We start from the raw sequence: 13849 nt of genomic DNA on the forward strand, positions 1-13849 counted from the left end.
AACCTTGAGTCTGGTGAGATTTGAACTACCAAATTGCAGCAGCCAACAGTCAACAGAAGTAGCCTACAGTAGTGCACTCTAACCACTGTGCCACCATGGCTCACTTAACTGCTTTTTGAGTCTGAATTATCCAGAGAAATAGTGTTCAGATATCATTTTCTCTCTCTTACATCTCTCAAGATAGTTGGGAAGGAGATGGGTTTTAATCCCACCATTTTACTCCTTGGATTCGTGCTACTTTGCTGTTTTTATTCAAATATTTTATAAACATTGGAGCAAAGGATCCTGAACAAGGGTTGTTGTTTTTCTTCTAGATAACAGTAGAGAGATAAATCTTTTTTTCACTGCTGATAAAGCAGATAGTAGAGAAAAATATCCCCAAGTCACAGGCCAGAGAAAGTAGCCTGCTAGGTTGTGGGTTGTCCATGTCTGATCTAGAATTTAAATAGCACAGGTTCTAATGAGAGCTCAAGAGAATGAATCCATATTCTAAAATAGTGGCCTTGACCTAGAAAAGTATGGCAGTATTAAAACTAGAGCTACTTTAATTGCAATTCACATGGAAGAGTCCCAGTTGTTTAGAGCTAGCTAAGTTAAGTGGATGATTTGGCTACCTCCACAAGATACTGTATATATGGGTCAGGAGTTTTCAATAGCTTAGCACAACTTTAATTCCACACATAGGTCTCCATTTAAAACATGCATTTCATCAAATGTACATAGTTATACAAGGTATCATGACTCAAGCCACATTTAGCAGAGGAAGATAAATGGAAAGCAACAGATAAGTAGTCAAGCAAAGCAAGTACTGTGTAACATTTTCTTCAACAGACTATAATTCAACATTTATTTCATTATTATTTTTCTGGTATAAACAACTAGGGAAAATTTAGAGCAACCAAGCAATAAAGCAACAGAAGAAGCTAGAATTCAAAAAATTCAAGGTAATACTTACTGAGAAGATGTAACACTGTGTCTTAAATTAACAGTAGCCTCTTGTGTAAGAGGGTGAAGTGGTATCATGAAAAATCCAATGGATTTCTTTCATTAGAACACAGGAGATGGAAATAAAAGCAGAAGGCTAATCCAAGCATAGGTAATAAGAAATGGTACAGTGTGGCTGCAAAGACCAGTGAGTTGGCTATATCAATAAGCAAATATAGTGTTCACTTTTAATAAACAGAATATTAATTATCTGGGTTGATGATAGAAGATTGCCCGTGAAGATATATCGCAGCTACTGAAGAAAGAAGAGGCATGACTATTACAAATAATACTCTCAGCTGTTCAGCCGAAGTCCAGAAAGAAAGGGAAACAAAGCTCCACAGCAAGTAGAAAAGTCTTTATTCGTCCATATATTGTTCTGGGTTCGGGTAGCAACAAGCATCAAAAATGATAGTAAAGTCAGCTCTGGCGCACCTCGTAGCCAGAGCTGTATTTATACACCAGATAATAACATAATGAGTTTATCCACCATCTGGTGAACACTACTGCTTCATTTCTGGTCACTATATAACCCTAGATACCATGCATTCTTCTGTTAATTATCCACCCTCCTTTACTATACCCTCGCCACAGCACACTCTCCATATCCCACTAACTCCCCTGTGCCCTCCCAGTGTATATTCACCCCCTGAGGTAATTATTTTAATGGTCAGCATGTTCATCACTCTGCCAATAACCGCCTGCAACTTGTGATAGTTCAGCGTCTGATGTCATCAGGGCTTGTCGTCTATCTCCATCGGCAATTCTGACCTGGTGTCGGTCGGCTGGCAGGTGCTTCCTACCATGGTAGAATACTGTCATGTCTCCAGGGCATGCTGGAGCCGTGACATCACGTGTTGTGCCATGTCAGACTATGCTATCAAGGGGGGAAGTGCTGTTAACCACCCAACCTGGGGCTTCGACTATTTCACAGAGATAACGAGCCTTGCTGACGTCACACGCTTGAGCTGTTACAGCCTGATTTGGTTGCTGCTGTTGAACTAACAATCTCAGGAGGGGTGGAGGGTCACTTCATAGGTGTAAATACAAAGTTGGAATATGATATTTGTACAAGTATAGTAAATAGGGGTAAATAATTAATGGATAAAAAGCACAGTGTTTAGGGTGTTACATGGTGACTGGATGTGATCCAGTAGTGCTCACCAGATGGTGGATAAACTCACTAAGTTGTTAACTGGTGTATAAATACAGCTCTGGCTGCGAGGTGCGCCAGAGCTGACTTTAATTCCTTTTGGTTACTCGTTGTTACCTGAATCCGGAACATTGTATGGATGAATAAAGACTCATTTGATCATTACCTTGAGACCTTTGTTTCCCTTCCTGCCTGGAATTTGGCGAAACAGCTGAGAAATACTCAGACGCAGCGGAACGCTCAGTGTCACGGCTAATCAGGACTGTCATCCTCCCACTTTCTCTGAATTTCTGGTGCCTACCTTAGGTGAAATGGTTCTACCCAGACTAATAGTTTCATATTACCTGATCTTAACGGGGAACTGCCAATCCCGAATCTAGATGGAGCTGAAGATCTTTTGTTAAGACCAAACATAAATAAATAGTTCCCATTTTCCCTCTTAACCAAGGTTAGCAGATGTTGTGCTCTAGGGCAGCGGTGTCAAATTCGTGGCCTGTGGGTTGGATGCTGGCCCCTCCTGTGCCCAGTTTAGCAAAAGGGAAAAAAGTCCCAGTACGTCATGTGACGATGCAAGTTTGACACCCTTGCTCTAGGGTATTAATGTGATCAATAGAGCTAGAGTTCTTTTTTTAAAAAAAACTGAAATAACAAAGAATTTGTTAAAAGGATTTTTATTTTAATAAAGGCAACATAATAAGGAGTAAATTGGTTAACTGCATTAGGTTCATACCGAAGCTACTGTATTCCTAAAAATAAAACCTAACCGGAAAATAAGCCCTAATGTGTCTTTTGGAGCAAAAATTGATATAAGACCTGGTCTTATTTTCGGGGAAACATGGTAGCATTCAATCATCTGCAAACAAACTGAGTGAAGAGATAGAGGAATCATGAATGGAAGCAGAACTATGCAAAAATAGCTCCCCAAACAAGTAGCCAAGACTGATGAGAGTCAAACAAGTACAGGTCTTTCTCTCTTCCCTTAGCTCTCATTAGAAAAATACATGGCTTTTATTATATTTAGAGACACCCCCTAGCCTGCTGACCCCTAGATCCATTAAAACTACCATCAAATTGAAAGCACATCCTGATATAGCAACTCTTTCCAATATAAATAAACTAAATGAAGTCACAGGAAGTTTTGCAATAGCAGCACATGAGCTGGAATGGAAGGATTATGATAGTTTGAGGATTTAAAAAAAAGAATGAGGGGGACACGGGTAGTTCTGGAAAATAATGAACATCATAAGCAGAGCAAACTGAGTATTCCAACATATTCTGCTGATGTGAGTATGAAGAGGCCCAATTAACTGCAGCAGAAGCAAATGCACATCTAGTAGCAAAAGGTATTTCCAAATCATATCATTAACCTGTGAGGAACTCCAGGCAAATCGGGAAAATCCTGGAGACAGGGGCTTATTAAAATTCAAGCTAGTTTGCTCATGTATAAAACAATACAAGAAAGAAATGCAAAGTCCTTTCTGATTTATCTGACTCCTCTTTAACTCTGTTCATCTTTTGTTTTACCACTGATTAGGACAATTCCAGTGGGTACATTTCACTGGTATAAATGATTGGTGTTAGGCTTGGATCTGTCATATGAATTTAATTGCCTGTAACTAAGGCCTGAGGACAATAGCCCTATCTCCCTGCTAGTCCACAACATACTGCCTCTCTCATGGCTAGTAGCTGTATCCTCCATGAAGAATTTGTCCAGTCTCCCTTAAAGCAATCTAAATTCATGACAATCATGAGAAATTTAATTCAATGGTTTAACTCTATGCTGTTTGAAGAAGATGCACTTATCCTACCAAATCCCACTTCTGTAGATGATCCCACTTTTAAAACAGGGAAAGAGATCAATTTCTTCCTCGGCTTCTGCCAGCCCTTTGAGATAGGCTAGGTCAGGAAACAGATATTACAAGGATCACAAGAATGCTACTTTATTGTTGTAGGACAGGCCTGTACAGCAACATGCAGCCTGCCAAGCAGCCTTGTGCAGCCAGGTGCTTTTTCAATCAATTCATCAATTCATTGCTGCCACGCCAGGAATGCTCTGCCATCACTTCCTGGAAAGACTCTGATGCCTGCCTGACAGGGTCAGCTTCCTCATTGTCACAAGGCTGTTAGCCACCAAACAATTCAGTGCAATAATTATTCCTTTATGGCTTGCAATTATTTTTAATTTATCAAAGTGGCTCTTTCCACTCTAACTTACATTAAGTTTCTTTCTCACATCTTCCTCTTTCCCAGGTCTGAGTACTCTTTTATCTCCTTAATGGCTCCTCAGGAGTGCCTTGTAAGATTTAGATTTGCATTTCTCTACAGCTTCTCACACACCATGCTACTATACATTATGTATCTATTTTGGTTTTGCTCTTTTTTTTCAAACAAAAATGGCAAAACATTGAAATATTTCCTTGTACATAATTGTTCCATCACTTCAGCTGCCCATTTCTGGACCACTGCCAGGTCCCTAATATACATTTCAAGGATCTCAGAAATAAAATGGTGCTATCTTAATTCAACAACAAGATAATTTTCCCACATGTGTAGCAGCTGGGCTGCATTTGGAAAGATCTCCCAAACATTGAGCATTTATTGCACAACAAACAATGGCCTTTAGACACTCCTCTCTGAAATCTTTAGGGAATGAATCCTCTTTTGTTTACCAAAGAGTCTGGATTTCTAAAAGCTTCCTATTATCTATCAGTCGTAAAAACATCTGACACACAGCAAATGAAAGAAATGCAAAACAAAAGCCAGGTACTGCATACATACAACTGTTTACTAGATTAAAACTATCACAATATTAACATGAAGCTTTGGTTTTTTTCCGCAGATTGTTAAATTACTTGGGCTGATAGGTTAGCCAGCATAAAAGGTATTGTACAACAACAGAAATATGACTGAAATTAAAGGCAATACATAATGAAATATTGAGCATTAGTATGTGCCTTGCCTGATAAGGCATATTTTCCTTATATAGTACAGGAAAAAAGTACACACAGTTTAAGATGCCCATCCATTTCATAACATAGGGCATTTATTACTTCCCTAACTAGAAATGCCTGGGATTAAACATAAACCCCTTTCTATTGATGGTAGCACTCTATTTTTATTATTCTTTGGCACTGTTATAGTCCCTATGTTATGCGTGAGTTTATGGCTAAGATCAAGTTAGGACAGGGGTGGGCAAACTACGGCCCGCGGGCCACATCCGGCCTGTTGGTCTGTCCAATCCGGCCCGCCCCTGAAAAAAAATCGCTGGGCGTGGCATATTGCCCTGCGCCGCGTGGCCCCCAAAGCTGCAAAACAGCAACTTGCGGCTTCCTTTTTCCTCGTGGGCGCTCGCCGGGTCGCCTCCTCCAAGCAGCCCGCCCACCGGGCGGAACCCTTCCCGCTCCTCGGCGGGAAGACGCTCCCGCCTGCAAACTTTGCCTGTGCAAAGTTTAAGCTTGGAAGCCCCGGAAACCCGAGCAACTTCCCAGCAACTTTCGGCTTCCTTTTAACTCGCGGGCGCTCGCGCCTGGCCCCGAGCCGCGCGGCGGAGGGGAAGCCCGGCGGGCGGGTGGGCTGCTTGGAGGAGGCGACCCGGCGGTGCTCCGGCAGCAGCAACAGGCAGTTCCGCCTGGGCTCCGCTCAGGTGTCCGGCTGGGGCTGTCAGGAGTTGCTACCGCCGGCGCAGCTCCACGCGGCTCCAGTCCCGCGTTGCCTTGGGAAGGAAAAGGCAAAACCAGGAGCCGCTGAGCCTGAGCCTCCGGTGCCGCTGCTGCCGTTGCAAAGCACCGCCGCGGCTCTTCCTTTTTGCCTTTCCCTTCCCCAGGCAACGCGGGACTGGAGCCGCGCGGAGCCACGCCGGCGGTAGCAACTCCTGACTCAGGGGCCTCCGAGGGGAGGGGAAGGAGGAGAAGAGGGGGGGAAGGGTGGGGGGCAATTCCCAAAAAATCTTGTGCTGACCCGGCCCGCCTGTCAAATTTTAAAAGTCAATGCGGCCCCCGAGCCAAAAAGTTTGCCCACCCCTGAGTTAGGAACTAAGCTACAATTTGATAACTGTTTATGAAATATTTCACAATTGCCTGAGTTCATAAAATGTGCTTTAAGCTAAAATCAAACAGTCAGTGAGAGGTATATATCAGGTCTATTTGCCTGTGTGTGCATTGGGGGGGGGGTCATTTTCATTTACCTAAGAAATATTTGCTAGTGACACTCATTATACCTTAAAGTTGAGCTAATAATTGTAATTAACAATTATTAAGCTTAATATATTGGTGTTGTGATATCTCCATCTAATCCTTCTACCAATTCTTCACCTACTTACAGCTGCTTTATAAGCCAAATATAATTGAATCTCTGTAGGACTATCAAGGATAAACACCTCTCATGCTTCTTATATGTGGACCAAACCTCTGGAAATGACTTCTAATGCAAAAGAACCACTAAGGTTGGTTAATTCTGGAGTGGAAGATATGTAACTGCAATTAAAAGCTGAAGCATGGTTCACACAAGCATTCATAAACCATTATTTTGCAAACCACAGTAGCTTGGTTGTTACAAAACACTTAAGCACAAAGCAAAGAAACCATCCTAACATGATCTATATATATCTGTAGTAAAATAAATGTATTCAGAAGTAAACACAAGGAGGGATTTTATGTCACCAGAAAGGTTCCTGGCAAAGAGCACTTAGGCATGCATGCAGTAACAGAAGAGGAGGAAAAACATAAGAAATTCACTTAGAGACTAGACCAAAGACTTGTCTACTGTAGTGTCCTATTTCTCACAGCACTCAATGCCTCTGGGAAGCTGAGAAATAGGAGGAAATAATCTCTTCTTGATTCCCCCCCCCCAACTGGTTTTCATTCAGAGATTTTGATCCTTGAGGTAACATATATCATCATGATGCGTAGCCTTTCCTCTATAAATTTATCCAAATCCTATTAAAATATATTCATGTTAGCTAAGCATCATCTCCTCTGGTAGCAGATTCAGTAATTTATTATGAGTTTCAGATTGTGTATTCCTCACATCACCTGTGAAGAATTTGGAAGAAGTAAGTGATTCTGTTGTCTCTTAAGGAGGCGCTGCATTGTTTAATATGATGAAAATCTTCTTTCTCAGGTACTGATCAGTAAAAACCACTTAAGGATATCATTACCTAAAGCAATTTCTGTTACCTTTTGAAAATGTCGCATAAGATTAGATCTGAGAGAATTACTGTAAGGAACTGAGGAAGGAAGAACAGGAGGGATTTAATGACAACCTGAACAGGCAGCCTGATTTGATTTGATCGTGACTTAGTATAGAATTTAGAGAGCTAGTTTTCTGCAGTGGTTAAGGAGCCTTGGTGGCACATAAGTTAAAATGCAGTATTGCAGGCTAACTCACTACTCACTGTGAGGACTTTGATTCTGACTGACTCAAGCTTGACCCATCCTTCCATCCTTCTGAGGTCAGTAAAATGAGGGCCCAGATTGTTGGAAGCAATATGTTAACTTTGTAAGCCACTTAGAGAGGGATGTAAAAGCACCATGAAGCGGTATATAAGTCTAAGTGCTATTGCTATCATGCTAGAAACCAGCAGCCCATGGGTTTTAGTCCCACCTTTGGCACAAAACCAGCTGGGTAACCTTTGGCTGGTCACACGTACTCAGCTCTAGGATAAAGCATTTAACTCTATCTAGCAGCTCTGTCTGCTCTTCTATAAAAAGAAAAACTATTGCAAAGAATGCTGCTTCTCTGCATTCTTAAACAACTATCTTTTCTATCCTCTTGGAGATAAAGAATTAATACAATCAAAGAAGAAAATGCATGAGATATATTGAAACCTACAACACTGTTTACTAACTAGGGTGGGGTGCAACAGAGGACAGAGTTCATCTATCATTATTAGTCATCTTACAGAAAAGGGATTTGGGCAGATTCCAGGTGTCAAGTCCAAGCTGAGAAAAAGCACCAATTATTCCTCTTCTATGTACTTTACATTTTAAAAGAACATTTTTGTCCTACTTGTCTCTTCTGATATCTATGTATGCTTTAGAGCAGGGGTCACCAACTTTTTGGACCTCAGGGACCACCAAACTCATAGTTTTAAATCCCAGGGACCACTAACCGGTTCTGTGGGCATGGCCTAATTTGTGGGTGTGACTTGGTGGTCATGTGACTGGCTGGGCATGGCTTGTATGTAAATATTATAAATATTTATAAAAATATTGAATTTTTTATAAAAAAGAACAACTTTTACCCAAAATCAGGCAAAGCAGGCAGGCAGATTGAGTTGTTTACAGAATCATTCAGTGATCTATCCATCTGCCATTGGCTAGCTCAGTCTGTCACATAAAATTTGCTTGCCATGAGTCTGCACTGAATAATAGAACCTTCAGTCCTAAAGGAATTTCGACTGTGCTTAAAAGCAGAGCTGTAGATTTAAAGACTAGCTGGAAAGCAAGAAATCCAACTATTTCCTGCTTCTTAGCTAATCTAAATCTCCCACAGCTGATGGTCGGAAAAAGGAAAAATAGCAATTTAGCAGGCAAGTTTGCCGGGTAAGGAGTGAGTGGGCAGGGAGGGTTCCCGCGGGTCATGTGGGCGGCGCAGCCTTGTGTTTCTGCGCAGCCTGGATTAATTGTTTTGGGGGGTACTCTGGGGGTGAGATTTCTCTGCGGCCCACCAAAATTTTCTCACGGCAACTGCTGCTTTAGAGACTATACAATAAGTCAATTCATCCCAGCATAGACTATACACAACTGCATGTAAAGGTTGTAGTGTTGGAAGGAGAAAGTACCTAAACCTAAATGTGATAAACAGCAATATGGATAACTCAAAGGATTTGTGCAGTTTGTTTGAATGATGCTTAAGGGATCAGTTTTTTTAGGCTCTTGAAGGAAACTATCAGTCTAATTAAATCTGTGGCCTCAGAAAAGTGAGCAAGGAATGGTGAATTTGCTTGCCTTTAAGGTGAAATTTATGCTGGTTTAGATCCAGAGTAAGTTCACTACAATCATTTAAGTGGAAATACTATTACTAACATGGTTTTATAAACAGGTACAAGATAATCAGCAAGGCAGTTTTTAACCCCAGGAGTTACAACAAGCTCGCAGCAATTGGTACTGTTGTTGAAAACTCTTCCCCTGGTCCTCCCCCACCCAAATTTAATGCTATAAGATTAAATGGGGGGCGTCTAAAACCAAGATGCATTTATCATGGGGCCATGAAGGTTCATAGGAACAATGACAGGTGGACCCTCCAAAACAAAAGTGCTCTTGCTGTTCTCAATGTTTTGACATCTTGATTTCATATCTCAACACAAATAGACAACAGGGATTTTATTTATTTTAATCCAAAGATGTACCAGGTCAATTTTATGTTTACTCAGAAGTAACTCCTACTAAGTTTATAGGACTTATTCCATAAAACTACCCAATTTATCCAGGAATAAATATCCATGAAATAATAAACAACATGCATTAGTCCTTTTTTGTTGTTTTTTTCTGTCCAGAGTTATTCTAATGAAAGCTAAAATTGGGAAATATCAGTAGGGGGCACATGCACTGCACTTTTGGAAATAATTAGAAACTGTATTTCAAAACATTCATTTTCCTGGACATGCCTATGGCAAGTGAAAAGTCCCACGGCTGGTTATTAAGATGGGGCACCTGTAATCTAACAAAATCCTATCTACTGACCTCCAAACAACACATTACCGTAGTTTGTTGCCCAGATTTTGGAAGATACAACTGCCACAGTATTTTGTCTTGAAACTGTCTGAAATCACATTTACTTTCCTACTTATGAATTGTATAATAGCTTTGAAACTCCCCCCCCCCTTAGTTTAGGTTTCAGCATTAGGCTGTGTAATAGGCCATTTGAAATATATGTGTGCAATCAATTATCCAAGATTAGAGGAATTATCCAAGATTAGAGGTAACTATAATGCACCCTGGTAATTTTTGATGCTGCAATCATTTTTGCATATTCTTGGGCTTAAATTTGTAAACTTACATTTCTTTCACTGAATTGGTTTATCAACAGTTGAAGCCCAAAGGAGTGGTTTAATTTATTCTAGGTCAGGAAACCAGTTTCTAACAGAGGGGGGTGGGGAAAGAGCTAAGGCTCATGTGCTTGTTTCCAAAGCTATTTTTACATGTATATATATATTTAAAGATGTGACCTGATTTTATTCAAAAAGACTAAATACCCACGACTCTGAATTTCTTCAACTTGTACATGCATGAAAGCAGCCCTAACAAGCCTGCCTCCTGCAAGTGAGAAGGATTTTGTTTTTTACAATTTTTTTAATGTGAATAATCACAGTGCCACAATAAGACTTAGGAGGGAGTTGTCATCTTTCTTTCTTCAGTCAAGTGTCTCAGAAGTGTCAACTGGAATTTTATCAATTTCTGCACACATACATTTTAGACACTTACTCCTGCTTCCTGGAAAAGCTGGACAACTGTCTCTCATCAGGTCATTTCTCTTGGCAACTGTGAATGGAACTGCCTCCTCAGTTATCAGCTTGGTGCCTCTCATAAATCACTGGGGCCAAATGGTATTTTTCCTAGAGTTTGGAAGCTTTCAGGAACAATGTATCAGGGCCACTAACCAAAAGACACAATTTATCATGAAGAATAGCTACTTTTCCACAGGTGCGCTGGAGAATAACTAGTACTATGTTCTTAATAACTAGTACTATGTTTTCTCTGAAGAAAATATACTTTCGGCATTACAGACAACTGCAGACTAGTGACATTTATTTCTAGGGTAGCTTGAAAGCAGAGGAAGCTATTAAATCAGAGCTGCCGCACAGTTTCACAACAAATTATTTAGACTAGTGATTAGGAAAAATATGCAGGCTTTAATGCTTCTTTTGAGAAGCTAGGGTGCTTAAGTGTGTAGCCCAATGCTTAAAATACTGAATTGGAGTAACAATGTGATATAAAAATTGAGAAGGGAAGGGGAGAGAATGAAAACATTTTAATTCTATAGAAAAAGCATATAGTTGTAGCTATAGAAACACACTAGGTATTTCTGTATTATATGTAAATATTCATCAATATTGTGATTAAATAAATCAGAAAATAAATTTGACTTCTTGGCAAATCTGTCTGCCATTAGTCAACTTTTTTGACAGTAATGTGCTGCAAAATTTTTATTTTTTAAACTTTTAAAAAATGTTTTGCAGTATTATGCATAGATAGTAACATAGGGAAGGATAGCAGTGCAGAAGATGAAGGAGAAACCTCATGCATTGAATACACAATGCCCCAAGTTCAATTATTTCTCCAAGCAGAATGTAACATGCTTCTAAAACTGTCAGTTAGTTCTTCTTGGAACATAATAACTTTAGAAAGCAATTACATATATTAATTTGAGTTTGAGACAAGGTTTAGTATTTTCAGTGTCCATATTCTTTTGAACTATTACATTGAAATTCACAGCTGGACAATGGAATTGGATTCTCCATTCTTATTGCTAAGAGGAGAGATTAATACTTTAACAGTTGAAAGATAAATTTATAGACCTAATTCATCAGTGGATTGAAGATCTGCTGTTACTTGTAACTGGATGCATTTTCTTACAGACTTACATTATATATAGACAATTACAGTGAAAATGGTTATCTATTCATGCGACTATAGTATAAAATTTCAGATACATAATTTTGTTATTCTCGTGCATTTTCCCCTCCTTTCCCTCCCTTTTATTATTGTTTTAGTTTTTCCTCTTCATTAAATAAAGAAGAAGAAAAAACAACCCAACCCACTGCCAGTCAATTTAAAGAATACTAAGTTAGATAAACCAGTGGGTGGACTTGGTATACAAAAGCCCTCTGTATTTTGAGCCTATATGGTATAGTAGTTAAATTGCCAGATTAGGACTTGAGAGATCTAGATCTAGATTGAGATCATATTAATGTAAGAAATCAGATCAACAAGGAGAAAGAAACTAGGTTATTATTATAGAATTATTTCAAATAATACACCTGGTTATTTTTTTAATTCTGTTTTAAATGTCTTTGGCAGGTTGTTTATTTCACATATCCTCCTGTCTTAATAATGTAAAGAAATGTATAATGAATAGGATATGAAATATTTCCATTACTCCATGCTCCGAATGAAGGCAAATTAATGACAGTCCAATTGGTAGAATAAACAGCTTACATGTGCCCTGTTTGAAATTTGGGACCATTAAGAGGGTTTGTGCTTCCTATTAATAATGTAGAGTTTTGAAAACAGAAACAGAATGGAAAAGTCAGTAGGAATGATAAATCTCTGGTTTGGACAATTGTTTTTAGAGAAGACCTATGACATTAAATATGTTGTAAAACATTTCTGGGGTCCCCTCCCAATGAGCCTTGTGAAATTATTGAATGGAAAGGCCACATTTTTTTTTCTACAGATGTACATGTGTCAAAATATTCATAGGACAAATGGTCTTGGAAGGGGAAAAAGGTAAAAGAAATGAATGGAAATATTACAATTGGTTGTGTATAAGTCATGGTTGTTGATGACTTTTAATGGAGATGGGATAAGGGTAGTGAGATGTCCTACTTGATCTATTAGTGGCTTTTAAGATAATGGTATCCTTCTGGTTTACCTGTTAGGATTAGGAGTGCTCTGGTAGGTTTTCCTCTTTTTGCTGTGGTCAAATCCAATGGGTTTCAATGGAGGGGACAGAGTTCAAACCAGAGACTTATAGTATTAGGCATGTCTCAGGCTTTCTTGCCCTTCCTATTTAATGTCTATATCAAAGCACTAGGTTGGGTCATCCATTGGTTTTGGGCATGATGGTATTAGCTCAGAATGGATGGTAGACACCTTGTGGGATATTTTTATTATTTAATTATGTGAAATTTTCTCCAGATTTTCTTTGTGGATTATAGAATTCATGTTTTTATTGTTTTTTTTACTGTTGTATCCTATAAAACAGCTGCCCAAGTGGTAAAGACTAGGGCAGCCTATAGATTTAATAAATAAATATGATGCAAGTACAGAAAGAATAAAAAAGTATCAGAAGATAAATTCATCTCTCAAGAGAATGAATGGAGAGTAGACATAAGGAAAAGGAATGTGAAAGCTGCTTGGAGCAGAGTGTATTTTTTATTCCTTTGCTGAGATCTGTATAACACTGTTTATCCTCAAAAGGCGATGGATATTTACATATCTATGTGTGAACATTGTTGTAGTTGGAATTTTGAAAAGGAATGCTGAATGGATTAACATTCCTGAAATATTAACAAGGTTCCAGAATGTCTGGAAGTGAAAAATAGTGAACAAGAAAGCCAAATGTTTACACCCAATAATGACCTATTATAGGTAACAGAAGGTATCAGAGGAGAATATTTTGGTTTCTGTAATCCTGCTATTCTTTGAATCCCTTGAATTGGAAAGTGTTTGTTACAAAAAGGGCAAGAATATGGCCACAATATCACAATTCAAGTTCACTCTTTTGTGCATTTGTGTGAGGTTGATTCATCTACAAATGGTACTGGCTTGCACTGCAAAGCCACATGTACCATCCTGCCTGTTTTATCCCCCACTACCTGTTTCTCTCCCTACTTGAGTGATTAGCTCACAGTCCCAGAAAGATAGATTTTCATTCCAGAATGCACCCATGTCAGAAAGTTACTATGCTTACAATATTGGTTTTGATACATCCACACTCCCACACACCACTCCCACTTCTTTCTTTCTTTCTTTCTTTCTTTCTTTCTTT

The 13849-nt window shown here is 39.2% G+C and overlaps 1 protein-coding gene across 6 annotated transcripts in view; it reads right to left on the reverse strand.

The window, feature by feature from the left end:
* SYT7 (synaptotagmin 7) overlaps nucleotides 1-13849 on the reverse strand; it is a 294001-nt gene that overhangs the window by 127259 nt on the left and 152893 nt on the right. The gene's annotated exons all lie outside the window — the stretch shown is intronic.

This window comes from Notechis scutatus, chromosome 1, assembly GCF_049901735.1.
Source record: "Notechis scutatus isolate UNSWTSFEM ecotype Mainland chromosome 1, rNotScu1.2, whole genome shotgun sequence".
Lineage (NCBI taxonomy): Eukaryota > Metazoa > Chordata > Lepidosauria > Squamata > Elapidae > Notechis > Notechis scutatus.